The sequence below is a fragment of the Myotis brandtii genome, unplaced genomic scaffold (assembly GCF_000412655.1).
Source record: "Myotis brandtii unplaced genomic scaffold, ASM41265v1 scaffold470, whole genome shotgun sequence".
Lineage (NCBI taxonomy): Eukaryota > Metazoa > Chordata > Mammalia > Chiroptera > Vespertilionidae > Myotis > Myotis brandtii.
In genome coordinates this window covers 3,141,715-3,163,532 of record NW_005367953.1, presented here as the reverse complement: position 1 = coordinate 3,163,532, position 21,818 = coordinate 3,141,715, and positions in this window count along the sequence as shown.

Sequence of the window (21,818 nt, the reverse complement as noted above, 5' to 3'; positions counted from 1 at the left end):
ATCCAATTACAACTCCTCAGATCTATAAGGGACACACTCAGGGGGCAGACTCAGTGAGCACCAAAGCCCCACTGAAGCAAGTCTTGCCCCATAAGGGTGTCTTCAGCACAGAAGTTTTCCCACCGTAGACACAGCTGATTTTCACAGCCAATTGGCCTGGAGGTCAATTCCTCCCAGTGTTACCTACAACAATCAAGGCTTAACTACAACAAGACTGCGCACAAAGACCACTAGGGGGTGTACCAAGAAAGCGTAAAAAATGCGGAGACAAAGAAACAGGACAAAACTATCAAGGGAGGATATTGAGTTCAGAACCACACTTTTGAGGTCTCTCAAGAGGCTTCTAGAGTCTGTCGATAAACTTGATGAGATGTACAGGAAATCTAATGAGACCCTCGATGGTGTGATAAAGGACCATCTAGAAAGTAAGCATACACTGACTGAAATAAAGAATATTATACAGACTCCCAACAGCAGACCAGAGGAGCGCAAGAATCAAGTCAAAGATTCGAAATGCGAAGAAGCGAGAAACACCCAACCGGAAAAGCAAAATGAAAAAAGAACCCAAAAATACGAAGATAGTGTAAGGAGCCTCTGGGACAGCTTCAAACGTACCAACATCAGAATTATAGGGGTACCAGAAGATGAGAGAGAGCAAGATATTGAAAACCTATTTGAAGAAATAATGACAGAAAACTTCCCCTACCTGGTGAAAGAAATAGACTTACAAGTCCAGGAAGCGCAGAGAACCCCAAACAAAAGGAATCCAAAGAGGACCACACCAAGACACATCATAATTAAAATGCCAAGAGCAAAAGACAAAGAGAGAATCTTAAAAGCAGCAAGAGAAAAAAAGTCAGTTACCTATAAGGGAGTACCCATACGACTGTCAGCTGATTTCTCAACAGAAACTTTGCAGGCCAGAAGGGAGTGGCAAGAAATATTCAAAGTGATGAATAGCAAGAACCTACAACCAAGATTACTTTATCCAGCAAAGCTATCATTCAGAATTGAAGGTCAGATAAAGAGCTTCACAGATAAGGAAAAGCTAAAGGAGTTCATCACCACCAAACCAGTATTATATGAAATGCTGAAAGGTATCCTTTAAGAAGAGGAAGAAGAAGAAAAAGGTAAAGATACAAATTATGAACAACAAATACACATCTATCAACAAGTGAATCTAAAAATCAAGTGAATAAATCATCTGATGAACAGAATGAACTGGTGATTATAATAGAATCAGGGACATAGAAAGGGAATGGACTGACTATTCTTGGGGGTGAAAGGGGTGTGGGGGGTGCGGGAAGAGATTGGACAATAATCATGCACCTATGGATGAGGACAGTGGGTGGGGAGTGAGGGCGGAGGGAGGGGTGGGAACTGGGTGGAGGGGATTTATGGTGGGAAAAAAGAGGAACCAATGTAATAATCTGAACAATAAAGATTTAATTAAAGTGTAAAAAAAAAAGAGAGATACAAAATACTTAAAAAAACCCTGCATTTAGAAAAATAGTTGTGTTATCCCAACTACTGATATTATGAAGTAGTTACAAATAATATTTAGAATAAACACTTTAAAAACTCACTACAGCAGCAAAGACACAGAGCACCAAATACACTGGCAAAAAAAAAAAATCTAATTGGGGGGGATAATTTTTCTACTTATATATAAGCATGAAACTGTTTTATGATTGCATTTGTTACCAAAGTTTTTATTATAAAGTTGAAACAATCAATGAGGTTGACTAAAGCATAAAGGCCCAGTAATCTTGTGAAAGTGTAAACTAGAGATTGATATGGAAAAAAAGTTAGAGTGTCACTTGGCATAAGATTACTTTAGATAATTCATTTCTTTTAATCATATACCTTTAGGTTAGAAATGTAAATTGACTTCATTTAAGTCTAGAAATTCCAGCAATATTGAAATGTTTTTCTATAGCTTGGGTATCTGCTAAATGAAAATAATCTGTACTTCTACTGAAAGAAACGTTTAGAAGAATTAGAGAAGTGTAGCAGAAAGACAAACTATACACATGGATCTACACTCTGCCAAATATGTCCCATCTGCAATTTGGGTTAATACTGATAAAATTCCTATGAAGTTCAAAGCAGAGTCTCTTTTTGATAAATGGAAATATTGAGAGTCAGAAAAATTGTCTAAAAACCACAACTAATAATTAGTTGAATCAAGGTTAATAAACAGGTTTGTCTGATTCCAAAATCCCACTAATTTCAACTAGGTATCATCCTATATAATAAAATCCCAGAGACCGAACAGCAGAACGACCAGTCGACCAGTCGCTATGATGCACACTGACCACCAGGGGGTAGACACTCAATGCAGGAGCTGCCCCCTGGTGGTCAGTGTGCTACCAAAGTGGGAGTGCTGCTCAGCTGACTGGGATGAGCAGCTGCTCCCTACAAACCCCAGGCCGACGGGCAGGAACTCGAGCTGCAATCGTCACCTCCTTGCCCCAGGCTCTTCCTCCTCACTCACTGCCGCCTCCTCCAGATGCTCGCAGGCCTCACAGTACCATACCAGGCTCGCAGAGCTGACCCCGAAGGCTGGGAAGTGGGTTCGTGGCTGCCACGAGACTGAGGCCTACTCCACCACCTCTCAGTGCTATTGTCCCTGGGCCCTGTTCCGACTGCGTCTCCACAGAAGATGCAGAACCAGGGAGTCGCTGCCCAGAGGGTGGGTCCATAATCGCTTGGCTGACCAGGATGAGCAGTGCTCCCACAGCGGGCCAATCCACTCAGGCCACGCCCCCCACCAGTGCATGAATCCCATGCACCGGGTTTTTAGTAAAAATATAATGAACTAGAGGCCTGGTGCACAAAAATTTGTGCACTGAAGGGGGGAGGGGGCCCCTCAGCCCGGCCTGCCCCCTCTCACAGTCCAGGAGCACTCAGGGGATGTCCTACTGACGGCTTAGGCCCGCTCCCCATGGGAGCCGTGAGGCCTGAGCGCTGGGCTTCGCAGCTGCCAGGGCTCACGGCTGCCTGAGCCCCGGGCCTCGCAGCCACTGTGGCTTTGTCTGGATGGACGTCTGGAAGATGTCCGCCCTAATTAGCATATTACCCTTTTATTAGTATAGATGGGCACTAAATACAATGGAAAGAGAAAAATAAATATAGCTTGTGTAATTTAAATTCTATTTGGCTACTTTTGGAGCTCTGATTCTTCCAAAAACAAAATCTATAACAAATTTTGCTGGAAATGTTCTAAAATAAATAAATAAATCAGATGTAATTGTACGGGGAATTCTGTGGTAAATCAGCATCAACCATTGTACACTAAAAGTAGTATTTGCAGTCATATTTATGTTACCGTTTCCTTACACAACTTAAAACCATATCATTCCTTTAAAAAAACACACATATTTTTAAAAATAAAATAAAACCTAAGTACTCATAATGTAAAGGAGTGATACATTGCTTCATACCCCAAGTTCTGCTTTCTAAAAATCACTACTTTTAACTTTTTCAGATTTTTAGCTGATTTTAAAGATACATTTCTGACTCTAAAACCTATTGCTTTGACACTATTATCTGACATAAATTTGAGAAATTACATATACAATCTCTGCTTTGAGAGGTGAGTATTACATTACCAACATCCCATGTTTCTTCTTCCCAGTACTGGTGAGTTATTATTTTGTTCTTCTAATGATTATTTTGGACATATAAATGTGTTAATCTCACTTTATCATGAATGAACTTTTGGAAGTTCTCTTACATATCTCTTAATCTTCATGATAGCATATGAACCTATAAACACTCCTATCATACACTCCACCTCTCCTTTGCTTTCTCCTTACATCTTCTTTCAGCTGTATTTCTATTAATCTAATGCAAAGGTTAAGAATACCCTATTTATAACCATCAATAATAATTTCATTATTAAAAGTTATAGTTTGATCCTAAAAGTTGAAAACATTCAGTATTTATATTACCAGGACTACATAAATATCATACACAAAAAAATAATGAAAAGCTACCAGTTAATTTGTCAATTGATTGCAGGTATAACAACTGTTCCATTGAAATGCTCCTCATATACAATTAAATAGTATTCAACATTTACATGCTATTTCTCAAAATTAAACCATATTTTAAGAAGCTTCATATAAAAATAAGATATATGAGTTTCTTTCCATTGATTATCATTGACTTTCTTTTTTCTTGTTGAGAGAAGGAAAAAAATATTTTCTTTTTACTTAATTATTTACATCATTCAGCATCCTAATTTTATGGAATCCATTCCATTCAAATATAAGTCAATCTGTTTGAAACCAACTGACTTCTTGTTTAGATTGCCTTAACCTAAAAATAAAGGCCTTGGTGAGAGGAACAAGCATTTATTTGAGATACAAAGGCATAGCTATTCTGGAGCACGAATTCAGGCAGAAACTCAAATAGTGTTCCAATTAGGGGGTGAAAGCAAGGGGTTTTTATGAGAAACGGAAGGGAGGGAAAAAGGAATTTCTATTAGTGTTAATAAGTCAAGGAAGAAATTTCTATAGGTATTAAAAGCTAAGTTATTCTTTAACTAGATAGGGTGGAGCTAGTTATAAAGAATGTCTTTAATTTTTGGTCCAAGAGTCAGAATGTCTGCTTTCCTGTCAGCTTTGCAAAGAGTTGTTTGAAATACAATGTTGGTCTGACCTAGTCCACAGGTTATTTTGCTCATTCAAACATCCCAAAGTTTGAAGAGTAAGATGTGTAAGGCAGTTTCTCTGAGTTGGCAGTGCCAACTTCATATTGAAGTGGCTTTGTTAATATATTTTTTGCAATTGATTGAATGTTCCTTTGTAGGTGTTTATTTTTATAATATAAAGATATTATGTTTCTACAGAACCTCCATATCTTTATTCCTCTCATTCTATTCCCTATATACATAGATAGATTCTATACATAGATAGATGATAGATAGATATAACATCTGTATAATAAGGATAAGGAGCAAAGCAAACTATATGGATGCAAAGTCTCTACATTTGATGTTACGTGGTAGAACAGTAACTTTAAGTAGACAGAAAAGTTAAAGCTTTATATTGTAATTTCTAGAGCAACCACCAAAACAATAATTCAAGCAGATAAAGCTAAAAATCCAATAGCTAAAGTAAGATATATATTATATAAATATTTAAATAATTGAAATAAAGACAGGAGAGAAAGAACAAAGGACCAAGAACAAAACAAAACAAAAAACTCACAAAACTCCAGAAGTGAAAAATGAAAAGCAATAAAATAAAGACATATATCCAATATGTAATTTTATTCAAAGTCAATGTAATAATGTATTAATGTATTAAACACTCCAATTAAAGGGGAAAAGTTGTCAAAGTGAATAAAAGAGCAAAACCAAACTATATGCCTTTCAAAAAAAGTTTGATCTTTAAACATAAAGACATAGATAGGCTGAAAGTAAATAGATGAAAAAGTATTTTATGGAGAAAATAAGCACAAGAAGAGAGAAAAAGCATTAAGAGAGGGTGGTTCTCAGGTGATGCACCCTGGAATCAGGCTCCCTCCTCTCTTCTCCCAATATTGTGTCACTTTCTCTCTTTATCTGTCTCGCTTCTTTCATCTCACTTTACCCTAAGTTTGGCGGTAACTGACAACTTGTGGGCATTTAGCTGCAAAATGCAATTATTTAGCAAACAGGATCTACTTAGCCTGGAATCTAGTCGGCCTAGGGAAGGACCCTGCTCAATGTCAGGCTCCTGCCCAGGCCCTTCCGCCCAGGTGGAGTCCTGTGGGGTGGGAACCTCCTTCTTCCCATCTGAGCTGCTCCTTCGCCTCCTTCCCTCCCTGAGGGGACAGTAGCACCAGCGGCCTCTAGTAAGGAAATAAGAAAAGGAGGGAGGGCGGGAGGAAATTAGACACATCATTTCTAGATTGTTTTCCTTTTTTTTATGTTAGCCTTCTTCAACCTCTCAACCCATGTTTTTATTCTAAAATAATTGTTGAAAAAAGCAGACTGTTGTTTCTTTCCCTTTCTGGTTGCTTTTCTAGAAATAAAAACACAATGTTTCTAAATTCTGCAAATACAACACCAGACAGTAGGCTGTAATGTGTGTTTGCTGTATTATTTAAAGATACTCATTTTTCTATGGAGAACAAGATAAACAAATGACATGGATGAATCACATAAGGTCTCTTAAGTATAGTTACTAGGTTGCTAACCTGTAAGACAAGTTAGACATAGAAAAAATACAGCCTATGTGTGCTGAACACAGATAATCATGGCACAAATGAGTTAACTTATAGATATACAGGAATGGAAGGACTGATTAAGCCTTACATATTCATAAATCATGAATCATATCGCTCTTGGTTGTCAGTAATGTGATCCCTATGTGACACCATCACCCATTGATGATATTCATTTTGGTCCCATGTGACCTCTGCCAGAGAAACGCAGATAAAATCCATAGCTGCTCAGCAAGTCATCAGTGATCTACAGCTGCTGGCCAGGCATTCTTGCCCCTGTGTCTCTCTAATCGAACAAGAAAGTGATGGGTCAGAGGACCTTATATCTGCTGAGTTCCATTTCCAAGCCTCAACTCTGGTCCTTTTAACTGCACTGTCAGCAAGCAGGCGGATGAGGCAGACGGAAAAGAGAGAGATGGACATGGGAACATTGTGTAACACAGGATTCAGATAGTGTGTTACAGCACTCCTGGTGCATCCTACTATTAAGTATGTAGACCTACACCTATACTTTGCCTTTGCTTCTTGCTATATTTTGGAAACTGATTAAATCAACCATTTAATTCCAGGGAGTGAATTTAGTCTGTGAATCACTCTGTTTTGCAACCTCAGGAACAGCTTCTAAGGAGGCTACTATTGAAGAAGGAGAATTTCTCCGGTGGCAGTCAGTATACTCAGGTGACCAATGGTCCAAGGAAATAAACAAACTCAGAGACTAATTAAGTAAGTGACTGGAATCTGCTGATTGTATTGAGATTGAAAGGTTGAATTTGCTTTATGCCCCGAGTACCTAAGAATAAAATACAGTTGTGAGTACATGAAACACGAAGTGTATTCTTATATTATTTATTTATTATTGTATGATTTGTTATTGTTATTATTAACCTACTTTTGCCCAGCCCTGTACACTCACAGTAAGGCCTAAAAAGGGCAAATCAAAGTTGAATGACTTAAGCACATTATGTTATTTTTTTAAAGGATCTCAGAATTTCCTAGTGGTTGAATAATTTTAAGTCATACCAAATAAACAAACAATAGAAGAAACACACACATACCAGCAACATCAACAAATATTTTCTTTATGTAGGAATAAGTACTGAATGGAGGCAGAAAACCCTCAAGCCTGTGGCTCACAGAGATTTCACGTAATCATCATGACCTGTCTGTGCTTCTGAATATCTCTCTTTCTTCTGCATAGAATTGTTGTAAAGATTAAACACTTTAAGCTTCTCAGATGAGAATGATTAACAGAACCAATATATCAGGACATTTTACACTTCTAAGTAGATATATTTTCTTCTAATATAGTGTGAGCCTAAAATATTGAGTAATCTAACAGTTGGGAGGTCAGTTGTCTTTTCGTTGGAATGTCTTTAATTTGTCCCATATAATTTAGTAAATCAGCCATTCTCTATCCTTATTGTGCAACAGAACCATGTAGAAAGATTTTTGTAACAGATATATGAATCACATAATAGAGTTTTGGGGTGAGATTCCATATAATTATAGAGTTTTGATACCTTGGGTCTCCAAAGCGGTATAAAATTCGATAGAATTTGTCTTTTGGCATTATTAGTAGAATAGTACAATACATTTAAATGGAGATAGCCAGTCTGAGAGATTTTAAGTAATATTTTAACATATGAGCCCAATTGGAGAAAGAGACCAGGCCAAAAATTACATGACCTTTACCACCATTGAACACACAAAATGATTAAAACTCAACTTACTTAAATGTTTCCAGGTAAAATCCCTTGACAGAAACTGATGAAATGATTAGATAAAAAATGGTGAATGCTTTGGACTGGCTTGGGAGAGCCAGAAAAAAACACACCAAAGTTTCTAGGAGTCAGAAACTTGAGTACTCCACTAAATAGCAAAATAATTTCAAGTATATCTCTTAATTTCTCAATTCAAAATCTTCTTTGCCTAACCTGTCCCTGGAGTGCTATTTTCTGAAGACCTTTCTGTCTAGGTAGGCCTGGTGTGGTCTTCCACTTCAATTACTCCTTAGTAATCATAAACCAACCTGCTGCCTTCCTTTTCTCTCTTTCTCCTGCCACTCCCTGATCTCCATCTTCCACCTCTGAATCCAAAGTTGACAGGGGTCCTTGTTGAAACAATTAGAGGTTTTCATAAAAAATATCTGAGTTTTGAATGAAAGAAGAAAACAACTGTAAAGCAAGACTAGCCCATGGCGACATTACGTATCAGGGGACTCCCAGAGAGGGCTGGCTGATGCCTTTGTCCTAAAATCTCTTCTTGCCATCTGTCTGAAATGATCTCTTCATTCTGGATCTTGAAATCACATCTTTTGAAGTTTCTCAAGTTCACTGTGGGCCAGTTAATCTCCAATGTTAACTTCATTGTTAGTCAGTAATTTGGGGTCCTAAAGTAGCCTAATGAGGCATTGCTTTTGTAATTCCAGACTCAGCGTTAAAAGGTTTGGTAAACATGGGACATTTTCACTTTAATTGCCTCTCTTCAGCATAGGCTCACTGTGGGCCCTCAATAGCACCTTTGACCAATGAGGAATGAAAATCACAGCATTCGGCCAGGTTCTGCATTCCAATGTGAAAAAATTCTTGGGTGTCTTCCACGTGGTTTCTCAGAGGGTGTGCAGCCAGGGATATTTCTCTGACTTGAATTTACTGTATTGATGAAATAAGGACCCACCCCCTTCTAACACCATTAAATCTCTCTTTGTTTTGCTGTTATGAGTATTTTTCTCAAAAGAATGCATGTAAGAAGTGTTTGTTAGGTGCTGGAGGAAGGCTTTTGGTCCTATGACCATAAATAGCTGTAAGATTCAGAACACATGAGGATCATGAGTTCCTATGTCAAGCAGGAAAAGGGTAATTTTGGAGGGGGAGATGGGGAAAAGGATATTCAACATTCCGGGGGGGGGGATTTTTCCATGAAATAGAGAGGAAAATGTAAGAAAACTAAGGTTTCCATGGAAGGAAAATAGCATTAACGGACTCATAAAGTAAAAGAATTACAAGAAATTAGTCTCCCAGGCTTGGAGTTAGAAGACCACGTTTCAGTATTAGATGCACCAGTTACTGAATATTTGATGTTAGGAAAATGACATAATATTCCTGAGCCTCAGGTTTTCACCTATACAATGTGGACAATACTATTCCATTTACAGGGCTGTAGTGATGACTATATGAAATAATGTATGCAAAAATATTATAAACTTTAAAAATGTATGCAAATGTTAGAAAGTATTATAAAAGATCTATCTTTAGACATGCAAGAAAACATTTACTTTTTATTTTTACTTATTTTTAATTTAAATTCTTTATTGTTTAAAGTATTACATATGTCTCCTTTTCCCCCCATTGACCTCTCTCCAGCCACTCCCACCCCCCAGCACATGCCCTCACCCCCCTACTATCTGTGTCCATTGGTTATGCGCATTATATGCATGCATACAAGTCCTTTGGTTGGTCAAAATTACCATAATGCAAAAAGACTGAAGTTCTAAATCCAGCATTTAAGTAACCAGCAAAATCCAGTTTAATTAACACAGCGTTTCTAAGGCAGGCATGCTACAGCATTGTTAGCAGCAATTCTGCTCTATAAATGCCGTTGTTCAGTTATAAGCTTGCCTATTCAACTTGGCATCACACTTTTATAATCATAGAAATACATATCAAAAGCCTGTGTTAGCTAAGAGGTCATAGAGAACACATTCAACAGAAAGATAAAAGCATAGAATGAACTGAGCGTGAAACAGAAAATAATCTATTTCAACAGAAACAATAATACTTGGCCTTTATTTGAAAATGATTTCATGTCCAGAGGGTCTTTGGCCTTAAATAAAATTGAGCTGCATTTTATGTTTCCTTTTATTGGACAATATATACTGGTGAACAAGCCAAAGAAGTGATGGGGGACAGGGGAATATGAGGAGAAAACACCTAAAACTAAAGCAAAACAACAAAACAATCATGTGGATTTTCCCTTTCTAGAGGCCTAAAATGTAGCTCATTTGCCCAAAGAGAATCTTCCTCAAGTCCTGATTAAAGGCAGTAAGGGTACTCAGCTGGCAATCTTGTTTAATTTTAAAACTATCATATCAAATGATAACTACCAATATTACACAGCATGAAAATGAAGGTCAAATGCTATAGTATGAATATTAAATAAGGTTCAGCATAACAGGTAGATTTTGCTTATCATAAAGAAATTTACTCTAAAAATGTGCTCTTATACCGCACAACAGGCTGCACTTTCTTTCCCTGTGTTTAGTAATAGTGATCCTCCTGTCATCATTGGGTTTCTTTTATCCTAACTTACAAGGCTGCGGGGCTCAATACATTATGTCTATCACTATAAAGTCAATCCTGCAATGATTTCCTTCTCCTTCATCTACCACAATCCAGCAAAGGATGTTCCAAAAGAGGTCCACACTTTTATTAATAAAAATTCCTAATGTTGGTATTATATGTGCACAATCAAAGAAGAAACTTAAGAGTTTTCCTATTAAAAGGTCCCACTCCAGAAGACTGCTCCTGTGAGGACTAAGAAGGAATATCATTAATACTACAGTGTCCTGGGCTATCCTACAGTTTTACCCTTTTTGTCAGCCTTAAGCTACTTGTTGGAAAGATTGATGACTGTCCCAAATGCTTATCCCATTCAACCATTTAGTATTTGTAATTTTATCATTAGTGATCATGATAATGTTTGTATATTGTGGTTGTGGACATGCTGAAGAGAAAGCAAACTGAACCCAGGGACATCAAAGTAAGTCATTGTTTGCCGCTCACCCCTATTAGTAACCTACTTTATCAGTTTAGGGAGCAGGGTCTTGCTAAACTGGGACTTCCCAATATTGGTGGAAGAAGCAAATGGAGTAGGATCTAGAGAAGACTAGTTCAAGGAGATAGAGTTGTAAGATCTGGGTGATCAAAGGACTTTGGACCATTAGATATATGAGCACCACTGGAGATGAAGATACAAGGGGGAAGAAGAGGCCAGAAAATACATTATCTCATTATTCTATGCTACATTATATTTCAGTCTAACTACCACCACATTATCTGATACAAGCAATTTCTGGAAGCACCAATATTATTGAATATTGACTCTGAAAGTGGTCTTGGTGATTGTAACCAAACACCTTCCCTCAGGGAAGTTGTAAAACACTGGTTGTCTTCAACAGTTTTGAGAATGAGAAGTTACCACTGTGGTGGAAGGAAGGGAACGGAAGCCATTCAATATGCCATTCAGGGGTCCATGTGTCCAGCTCAGGAGGGAAGCTGGGCTCTGCAGAAGTAATCCTCTTCTTTCATAGACAAGCCAAGATAAGCCAAGGTCAGACAAAGGGTAAGTAGCAGGCCCAGACACAGGGCTTGAAAAGCTAGTGTTCCTTCTCAGGCACCACAACTAACCCTGAGGTTTCAATACTTATCGCAACAGCATTGTCCCTACAAATTCACACTAAGGTGGAAATGGAGAAATGGTAAGTTTGCCCAATGACTTCTATATGCACGGTGGTGCTTATCAGAATCCTAAACATCATGGCGTGTTTTAGGTTTACAATACTGAAGTAAAAATAATTGTGATAAGCTTGGTGATTCCTAATACTACCTGCCTCCTAAATCAGTATAATAAGGGAAACCTGAGGTAAACCATCTTTGTAAGTCAACACATTCTAAAAGCTTCATTCCCTGGCAGTGTATTTGCTACTCTTTTAGAAAAGGTCATCGTTTTGATGAAAAATTGAATTACACAGACAGAATAAACCATGACAAGGCCCTTAGTTTCCCCCCCGACAATGGAGTTCATCCTAGATGGAATTACCTATTGCCTATCACCCATGTCCTTTTTTTAAAAATATTTTTTATTGATTTTTTTACAGAGAGGAAGGGAGAGGGATAGAGAGTTAGAAACATCGATGAGAGAGAAACATCGATCAGCTGCCTCCTGCACACCCCCTACGTGGGATGTGCCCGCAACCAAGGTACATGCCCTTGACCGGAATAGAACCTGGGACCCTTGAGTCCGCAGGCCAACGCTCTATCCACTGAGCCAAACCAGTTAGGGCCATCCATGTCCTTTTTTTAAAGAAAAAAAAAGCCTCATAAAGAGCCTCATAAAATTGGCTCAAAGAAGTTCTTTTATATAAGAGCACTTTTTAAAGTACTAAGGCACTGTACAGATGTAAGAGATGATCGTTCTTTATATTCAAGATAAAGAGAACTCAAGATGCCAGGAAAAAGGGCACAATGCTTCTTTCACATTATCTTCTAGCAGTTCCTCCTCTCTTTATGCTAGTTAATCCATTTTCCCCTCATGTCTGCTTATACTAATAGAAATAGAAAACAGAATCATAGGATGGTAGATTTGAGAAATACTTCACCTAACGCATCTCTCCGATTTCATAAATGAAGATACTAAGAACAGTTGGGGCCATAAACATAAACACCTATAAAGGCTAGACAGGGAGCATAAATAAGGAGATCGGTTGCATAATGAAAGTTTCCTGGGACTGAGAAAACCAACAGCGCAAACAGCACAATAAATAGCAGCTAACATATGGGCTGGGTGGACGCCGCAATGGACGATGGGGGGCTGTGGGCGCTTGGAGAGTGCCAGCCCACCTGCAGCCCATTGTGACCACGTGGACATGCAGGCCCATTGCCAGCTGACTTAGCAAAAACCTGAGGTCCAAATCTTTGTCGGAAAACCGCTGATTTTAAAATTGTTGCATTCATCTTTAAACATTGAAAAATAAATAAAAGCTCTGCAGGCCCATTACACCCTGCTAGTGCATGACTTCTCGTCTCGGTCACATGATTTTCAACCCTCTCTGCTTCCTTGTATGTTTAAGAGCATGTGGGAGGACAGCTGAAGACCACTTAGTGGCCGTTCCTACCTGCTCCGCAGCCTGAGCCTTCAGTCTCCCGCAGGAAACCGCTGGATGGGAGCAAAGGGCACCTGCTGCCTTCAGACCCAGCTGCGACCTCGGGTTGAGGAGCAGCAAATTCGGGAGCTGGAACAGTCCTTTCACCCCGAAGTTCCTCCCAGGTCCATGTTATTTCCGCAGGGGCCAGCTCATCCTTTCCAGTCTCCTCCGGGTCTCTGGAACAGCAGCGATCAGGTGTGAGCTCCCGCAGGTGCTCCCGGGAGAAGGAGCCTCGCCTGCGCCTGCGCGGAAGTTCGGGCATGCGCAGAGCAGGGGCCCCATCCAGCCATCAGGCTTGCGGAGGGAGCGCCCTCGCCTTCTACCAGGTGCAGATGTCTACAAAGCCCGGAAGAGGGTCTGTTACCCAGAGGATGTGGACAGGTCAACATAGGATGCCGCCGGGAGAGGCTGGTGGTGGGCCCTGAGATTAGTAACCACGGGGAGTGGCAGCTCTGAAGGCAGCCTGGATCTGGTTAGAGAAGGTTCCAGAAGTGAAGTGGCCCGCCATAGGAGGGGCTCCAGCGGCAGCAGCGAACTTCAGCACAGCCCGCTGGCCAGGCTTCCTGGAGGATAGGACTGACATCAGCGGGGTTTTCAATGGCAACAATAGCATGAGCCACCAGCAGATGCTTCTCCCAGGTCCTATTCGGATTTATAATGTAGATGCCATCACTTTTCCTTTGGTAGATGAACTGTTCCATTCATTTATTTATTTATTCATTCATTCATTCATTCATAGAGGAAGAGAAAGAGAAAGAAACATCAATGATGGGAGAGAATCATTGATAGGCTGCCTCCTGCACGCCCCATACTGGGGAGAGAGCCTGCAACCCGGGCATGTGTTCTGACCAGGAATCGAACCATAGGTCAATGCTCAACCACTGAGCCACTCAGCCGGGCAAACTGTTCCATTAAGAAGTGATGGTTGGTGCCACTCTTCATCTGCAAGTGCTTCAGACGTGGTGAAGGTTTCTCTAAGTTAGACAGGAACCCAGGACAATGCTGTTTGGTCCCCTCTCTGGGTAGCTTGGAAAGGCTGCCACCTTATGAAGTGAATTCTGTCCTTTGTGTACACAATATGGCCAATCAGCATATGCACTTGGACATTTGTATTTGTCTTAGAAATGTGAATGTAATGTTTCAACTCACCCTCACCCTCTGCTGAACTTCACTTAGAACTGACCCTGGGAGGTTGCTCTTTGGGGTCTGGGATTAAAGATAGCGATTGCAACAACACAACAGCAGGAAACAAACTCAGAGGAACATGATGCCAGTGATGCTGACTTCTTAAAGACCTGAACATCAGAGTCCCGTAAGGTTTTTCACACAGGAGGATCACATTTTAAATCACCTGTCAGATCGCTCTTTCCTAGACAGAGTACACCAATTAGGTTTCCTTTTCCTATTTTTTACTGTTTTCCCACCTTTATGTTGTTTGGCATATTCTCCTGTGAGTCCTTTCACGCTCTCTAAATTTGTCAAAACCCATTCTTAACAAAATGCTGGACTGTGGCTAACTCTGTAGAGTGACTACCAGGCACTCCTTCCTCCTGGGAAGAAATAATATGCTTGCTCAAATCAAATATTGTTGAGGGGGAGCAAACATTAACAGTTCATTATTAACCTTGGTCCCGGATTAGGATAGAATTTGGCCTATGTGATGGACTTTGACATTTTGTGCCCTACTGCAAAAATGCTTCCACTTTTAGAAAACAAAATTGGGTGAGGGAGGGAGGGGCACACTCTGCAGGAGAAATAAAAACAATGCTCTAATATTAAAGGGAAAACACAATGATAGAGTCAAGAAGCAGCTCGGCAAACTCATTATCATGTTTATTGCTGTTTGAAGGCACAATGATTGAAGTTATTGTCTTAATGTAAGATTACTAAATAATGCATCCCATAAAGGAAAGATGTTGTATTGGCCATAAAATGCGTGTAACTGCAACAGAATTCATACTTATTTAATGACACTTTAGAATCGGATGGTAATTAAAATGAAGCAGAAATTTTTAAAAGGCAAGAGAAATTTAAACACGCCAGTATATAAATGGAAACACTCTTTGTTTTGCAAGCCCATAAAGAAGTTTCACATAGTTGGGGTTTTTTTTCTTTTGGGGCCCACTGGGAACAGCACAATCTTGATTCCTTAGAATTTCCACTTCTAATTGCTAGGAGGGTTCATTATCAGCTGTCTAAAGTGCAATGCATCAACCTTGCAAAGCTGAGTTACAAAAGACGTTCACACATCTGATGGGCTGCTGTGCTAAATACATCTTAATTTGTGCTGCATCTGCTGTTTTCTAATTTGTTTGTCATGCTGTGAAAGCCACAGACATTGTGAGAGCAGCTCCCTGATTTTTTTCTTTAAAAATGCATCAATTCTTCATTTTTAAAAAATGGCTGCCTTCCATTATTGTTCATCTGTGTCTTGGAGTGCTTTAAACTCAATTTTGTTATGCACATATATGTATGAAAAATCCTGGGCATTTGAATATGTACATGTATTATGTAAGAATAAATGCACATATATTTGCATGCACATCAAGACAAATACTGAGTTTAATCACAAAAAGCAAAACAAACAAGCCAATCTCAGAACTTTGGCATGGATAAAAGTGTTTCAGGTCACCGGGGTCTGGTTTCGGTTCCCTTGCTATGCAAAAAGATATGCATAAGGATGATGCTCTCAGTTCAAACACAACTAAGCAGCAGTTCAAATGTGAACAGATGCAATTCAGTATGATCCAGAATAAACCAGTCTCACATTAGGGAAGTTTAAATTACAGCTATTGATCTGAGAGGGGGAAAGAGGAAAGGAGGGAGGGAGGGAAACATCCATGTGAAAGAGATACAGTGATTGGTTGCCTCCCACATGCACCCCCATTGGGGATCCAATCCACAACCTAGATATGTACCCTAACTGGGAATCAAACCCATGACTTTCTCATGCACTGGACAACAACCAACTGAGCCAAACCAGCCAGGGCTGTTTAGATGCTTTTAATAATTTATGTGCAAGCGGCCCTGCATCCTCATTTTGCACTGGACCCCGCAAATCATGTAACTGGTCTTGAGTGCAGAATGGGTTGTAGGAACACTGGTGGAACAGCTGATGGATTTACTCTGTAGTATTTCAAACTCCTTTGATCTTTAAGATCGCAAAAATTTACCCCTTGAAATGAAGAATAAAGAAGAGATAAGATAAAGAAAGTGGATAGGGAGGGAAGCAAGAAGGGAAGGAAAAATCAAAATAGTATTTACTTCGTAATCATGTAGTTTTATGGGGCATGATGGATGGAAGGTGGCCATTTCTAGGTGATATTTATTATTTCTGAACACAGAGCTTCTTTGAATGAAACTGATTAAAAGAAAATGCTTCTGTCATCAATTTTGGCTTCCATAGCCAAAGTGGCACTCAAAGTTAGTCTATAATCTTCTTTATAAATTAAGCTATATACAATTCTAATTTTTCTGACAATTTTCCACCACCCCTTCCCCTTACATATACACAGGCACAATCCAAGTTATTTCAGGAAACCTAAAAAAAAAAACTAGGGAATACAGAGGAGTTGGAAACCTTGGAGGACTATCTGTGGCTCTTTTCCTGTTGCAGGCCACTCACCTGGAGTGGGGCTGGGACCTGAGGGGCAGTGAGGGCTGGCCCAGAGGCGGGCATCCTCTGACTACAGCCTGGAGATGGGGATGCCGGGAGGCAGGTCTGTACCCTGGCTGCTGGCTGTACACCCTTCCAACAGAAAGACACTGACCCCATTCACATCCTGCCAGTCAGTCTTCAGTGTCAAATTTTCCCAAGAACATGCAGAAGCGATGACCAAGGCGGGCGTTCTGACCGGGAGTCAAACAAATCGGGGCTTCCGTACAGGAGTGTGTTGAATCAATAAAGCGTACTGTTCAACCAGGGCTGAGAAAAACACCTCATAAAGTAACAGCATTTGTAAAGGTTAATCAATTCAGCTAATTGTAAATGCTCTCAATTGTCAGTCCCTAAGCAGTCCCTTCTCTTTGTAGCTAATAATTCACTGTGGGATGCAGCAGCTCTGAAGCAGGAAGCAGAGAAAGTGTGGAAAGCAGTCAAATTTCTCATTACTCTCTCCATGTTGTGCTCGGTCGGTGTCTGTAAATGTCAATACATTTACCACAGGGAAAGAGCCTTTTCTCCCTACTAGCACTGCTTGCCTCCTTCATTATACACAAAACAAAGTAAAGAGCCTAATTATCTTGGTCTAGGCAGATGGGAAGGAAATGAGGGTATTGATTTGGGGGGCAATATCTTAAGGCAATGCATATGACTAATAAGCTGGGCAGTTAAAGGGATGGTCTTCCATTCACAACTCTAAGAAAAACACATCATATTCACTGCCCAGAACTGACTCAGAAAAAACAAAAAACAAACAAAAAAACTCCTTCTGTCCTTCCCTCCCCACTGTTTCCCTGTCCCCAGTCAGAAAAACACCAGTACACCAGTGGGTAGGGTTTTTTTAAATGAGTGCTACAGAGATCTGAGAAGTAAACACAAATCATGTCAGGCAGAAAACAATGAGATCATTCTACCCTGAGATTATAACTAGACTCTGACAATGAAAGCAAACCAATGACTTTTATGAGACCAGACAACTCATGTCTTTCCATGAAGCTTCATGGTCAGGGTAGTCCCTACCTCCAGGCCACTAGTGGCTCTTCTCCTGGGGACTCAGAATGCAGTTTGTCTTAGCAATGCTAGAAAAGTTCTAGGAAATGGTGATACAGGACAAATGGTGAATTGTCTTAAGGAAAGCCACTTCATTTTTAAGGTCTCACATAAATCCTTTCGATTCTTTACTTTGCGTATGTATAAGGTATTACATTTCAGAACGTCTGATTTCCCTGCAGTTACAGAATTAATCTTCTATATTTAGAAAACATAATAAGATGTAGTTATTTTCAAAGAATATTTATAGAAACCAAAATGGAGATGAGAGGAATGATTTCAAATGTTTTGGGGCACGGTAATATTTATAGCAATGTTCCTAATAACTAACATTCACCCAATGATTATACCTTAGAATCCAATGATGTATATAATTTCCCATATTGAAACATGAATGGCTAAAACACGCAGTCCGTTTCCCTTTATTTCATCTGCAACTTAATAAAATGTAAATGTCTTTGCCTTAGAAGTAGCATTGTGAATACATTTGGATATGTAGAAAGAATCACAGTACATATAAATCCCAAACCTTCAATCATTTGACAAAAGGACATCCTTATCTTTCATGTATTTCAATTTAGTATTATTAACAAAAGACATTGTACAATTCTAGTTAAATATATGAGAGGCCTTGTGTCCCATCAAACAGTTTGGTATTTCAGACACATTGGGTAGTGTAGTCAGACAAACCAAGTGACTTAATCCAAGCATACGGCCATGTTGACCTGAGCAGCATAAAAAATAAGCTGGGAAAGGCATGGAAAACAGGCTGTTGGCAGCTGGCACATCACAAGATATTTTATCCCCTAAATATGTAGGATAATGCTAAATCTATGTAGGAGTGTAGCATGTTCACAGTCAAATTAACTGACGCATTGTAATAATCACACCTCTTCCCCTCTCCCTCTTTCTCTTCTCTCCCCACTTTTGCTAAGATATATTCCTTTCAGCTAACAATGCCATTTTCCCATAATTTCAGGAGAAATTTCCTGACATCTTTGAAAATGCTGAGAATCTAAAGTGAAGTTCTCTAAATGCATTTTTTTTCACCTTAAAGGAACTGAAAGACCTGTTAGAGTTTCCAAGAAGAGTAGCCTCAGGCAAGCAGTGAGCAAAGTTAACAAAACAAAGCCCCCCAGGACCCTATTATCTCATTTCCCTTACTGGTTGTTCCTAAGCATTTGGCACCTTCATCTTCATATTTATTCCTTTGGAGCCTCACCCTTTTATACATAATGTAATCTTTTCCAGAGGATAAATTCTAACATCAGTTTAATAATTCCTTGAAGTTATACTGGAGAACTGCTCAACTCACTTCTAAATTAAAGCACTTATTAAAAAACTTTGAAGCACTCTCACAATTTTAAATCACTGTGCACATAGCAATTTAAAATTATGGGAGCGGTTTTATAAGCACTTGAATTTGGAGGTGATCAGAGACCTGAAAATGTGCATTATAGAGTAATTTAAAATTATTAGAATACTTCATATTTTTTATAAGCTCTTCAGCTGGAAAGTGATCGGGTTCTAGCATCTGAGCTTATGCAGTACAAAGTGAAGTACTCCTCAGCTTGAGAAGATTCACTCTATTAAATCAAACTACTTTAATAATTTTAAAGTGATGTACAGTGAGCATGCTCAGATCTCCAAATTCACTTTAAATTAAAAATATTTTTCACTTCCAACCTACAAAGACACTTATAGGATAAAGCAGCAATTTACCCTTTCAATTTTAAACATCAAACTGCCCTCTCTCTTTTAGAGCAGTTTCCCCTTGGTAAAAACAAAATATTAAAAATATTTTCCCATTTAAAAAAAAAAGCATCATGCTGTGAGGATTTAACAACCTAGTGTATTTAAAAATATTTCCATGTTAAAATAAATGTTAGTATATTGTGCTTTGGGATACCCTACTTTTACAACCTAAAACAATGACAAACTAGTATTTTGAGAGCATTTTTAAACTTAAGCACATAGCCAATTGTCTTATGTAAGTATAACACCTAGCCCACTGAAACATGTGGATGATTCTTCACAATAGGACAGCTGTCTTGAAATTTGAGAAAAGTCTTACAAACCCTACCATGTCTTCTGAAGATCACTGCTGGCCTGAATGAAAGCATGTTGTTCCAATAACATTCCCCCAGTCTACCCTTGAGTTCAAAGAAAGGAAAACATAACAGAGGCATGATAGTTGCTATACTAAATATACATCAGGCAACCACCACTCTTGATCATTCAGATCAGTCTTATTCATCTGAATTCCAACTGCAGTCAAACTGGATCTACTGGAAGGTAATCACTTAGGCCTCCTTGTTTTTTGATGATACTTTGAATTTTATCCTACAGGAGAATTGATCTTAACTAATGTATTTATAATCCACAAGTGAAGCAGAGTGGTTGCCAACAGCTGTTTGCCACCAGTGGAGAGTACGCTTTAGCTGTTTGTTATAGCTCATCAGGGAATCAGGCCACAAAATATATATGTACTGCTCTCTGACTTGTGACAAAAACATCCAGAGCCACTTCATCGTACATGACAGATGCTGCCTGAAAATGAAAGTCTCCTGGTGGTGGAGGGGTGGCAGGGGTGGGGAGATGGTGATAGTGTTTTTACAAAGTGCTCTCTTGGACCTGGCCAGTGTGGCTCAGTTGGTTGAGCATCATCCTATGCAACGAAAGGTTACTGGTTCGGATATTACCTCTATGAAAATGTTTCGGAACTTAACCTATGAAGTAGGTTTTGTTCTAACTAGCATGTTAAAAAATTTCAGAAGTTAGGCAATACCTGCTTCTATACAAAACCATTTTGAATTCTATGGGATTTGCATTTGTCTTTATACTGTGATCGAACTGCCTTGGTTTTAATGCTATTTCCAACAAATATTATTATGGAAGAAGCCTAATAAACTATAGTATTTAAATGGTTTTTACACACTTAGTGGGATCTAATAGTGTCATAAAAAATATATAACTGCCCAACAAATGCAGTGGTGATCATACAAAATCTTCTGTATAGTCTTGTCTGCAAACTAAAATTGTCTTTCAAAAAGCTAAGAAAATTAAATAAGTAATCATTAACCAGAAGTTATAAAGAGATGATGAATTAGTTTGTGCCTGAATTAAGGAAGATATCTGGGTATAAATGATAGAAGAAATCACAAGGGCATATGTAAGAGTTCTTATATGTTTGAGAAAAAAGGTAGTGAAAAGAACTTTCAAAAATTTGTTTATGTAGAATGTGAGTTGACAGAAAGCCCTAAACAAAATTTTTGCTACAATGAATCAGTAAAAAGTAAGTCGGAAAATTATGACACAATGAATTTAAAAATCAATGTGGATATTTCAAACTAAGTGGCTATTAGATAGAAAGCAAAACTGTACTTGTAAGACTAATATCCAGAAAGACATTTAGATGAAAATGTAATACTCATACACCCTTGGACTATGCAAGTGTAATGAAACATGACAGCCTGGGACATTTGTCAATGGGCATGCTCCAGATCTGTCACTGTATTTCACTGTAGTAATCACCGCTTTTAAGATCACTATATAAAAGGTAGGAGAAGCAATATTGAGTGACGCCAATCTCTGTCTAAGTCTCCTGTGTACAACATTGACTTTAGGACTGAAACCAGGGAGATAATACTCAAAACCCTTTGTACACAATTATAAAGACCAATGTGTGTTTTTCAGATAAAACTTTTTAATTCTTTTGCATTTTCCTACAGCAGTACTTATACCCATTCACATGAGTGTGCTTAATGTTATTTTATCTGAGAGCATTGCTAAATAAACAAAAATTTCATTAACACTGCAGCCATTTTAACTAAATCTTTGCTTAATGGCATAAAATGCCCTTTAATTCTTAGTGCCTACTGCATGAGTTCATCCATTTAAGTGCGAGAACATGTTTGTCACATTGTGTGAGTCTGACAATTTTTTAAACCAAATCAAACCTTTTGA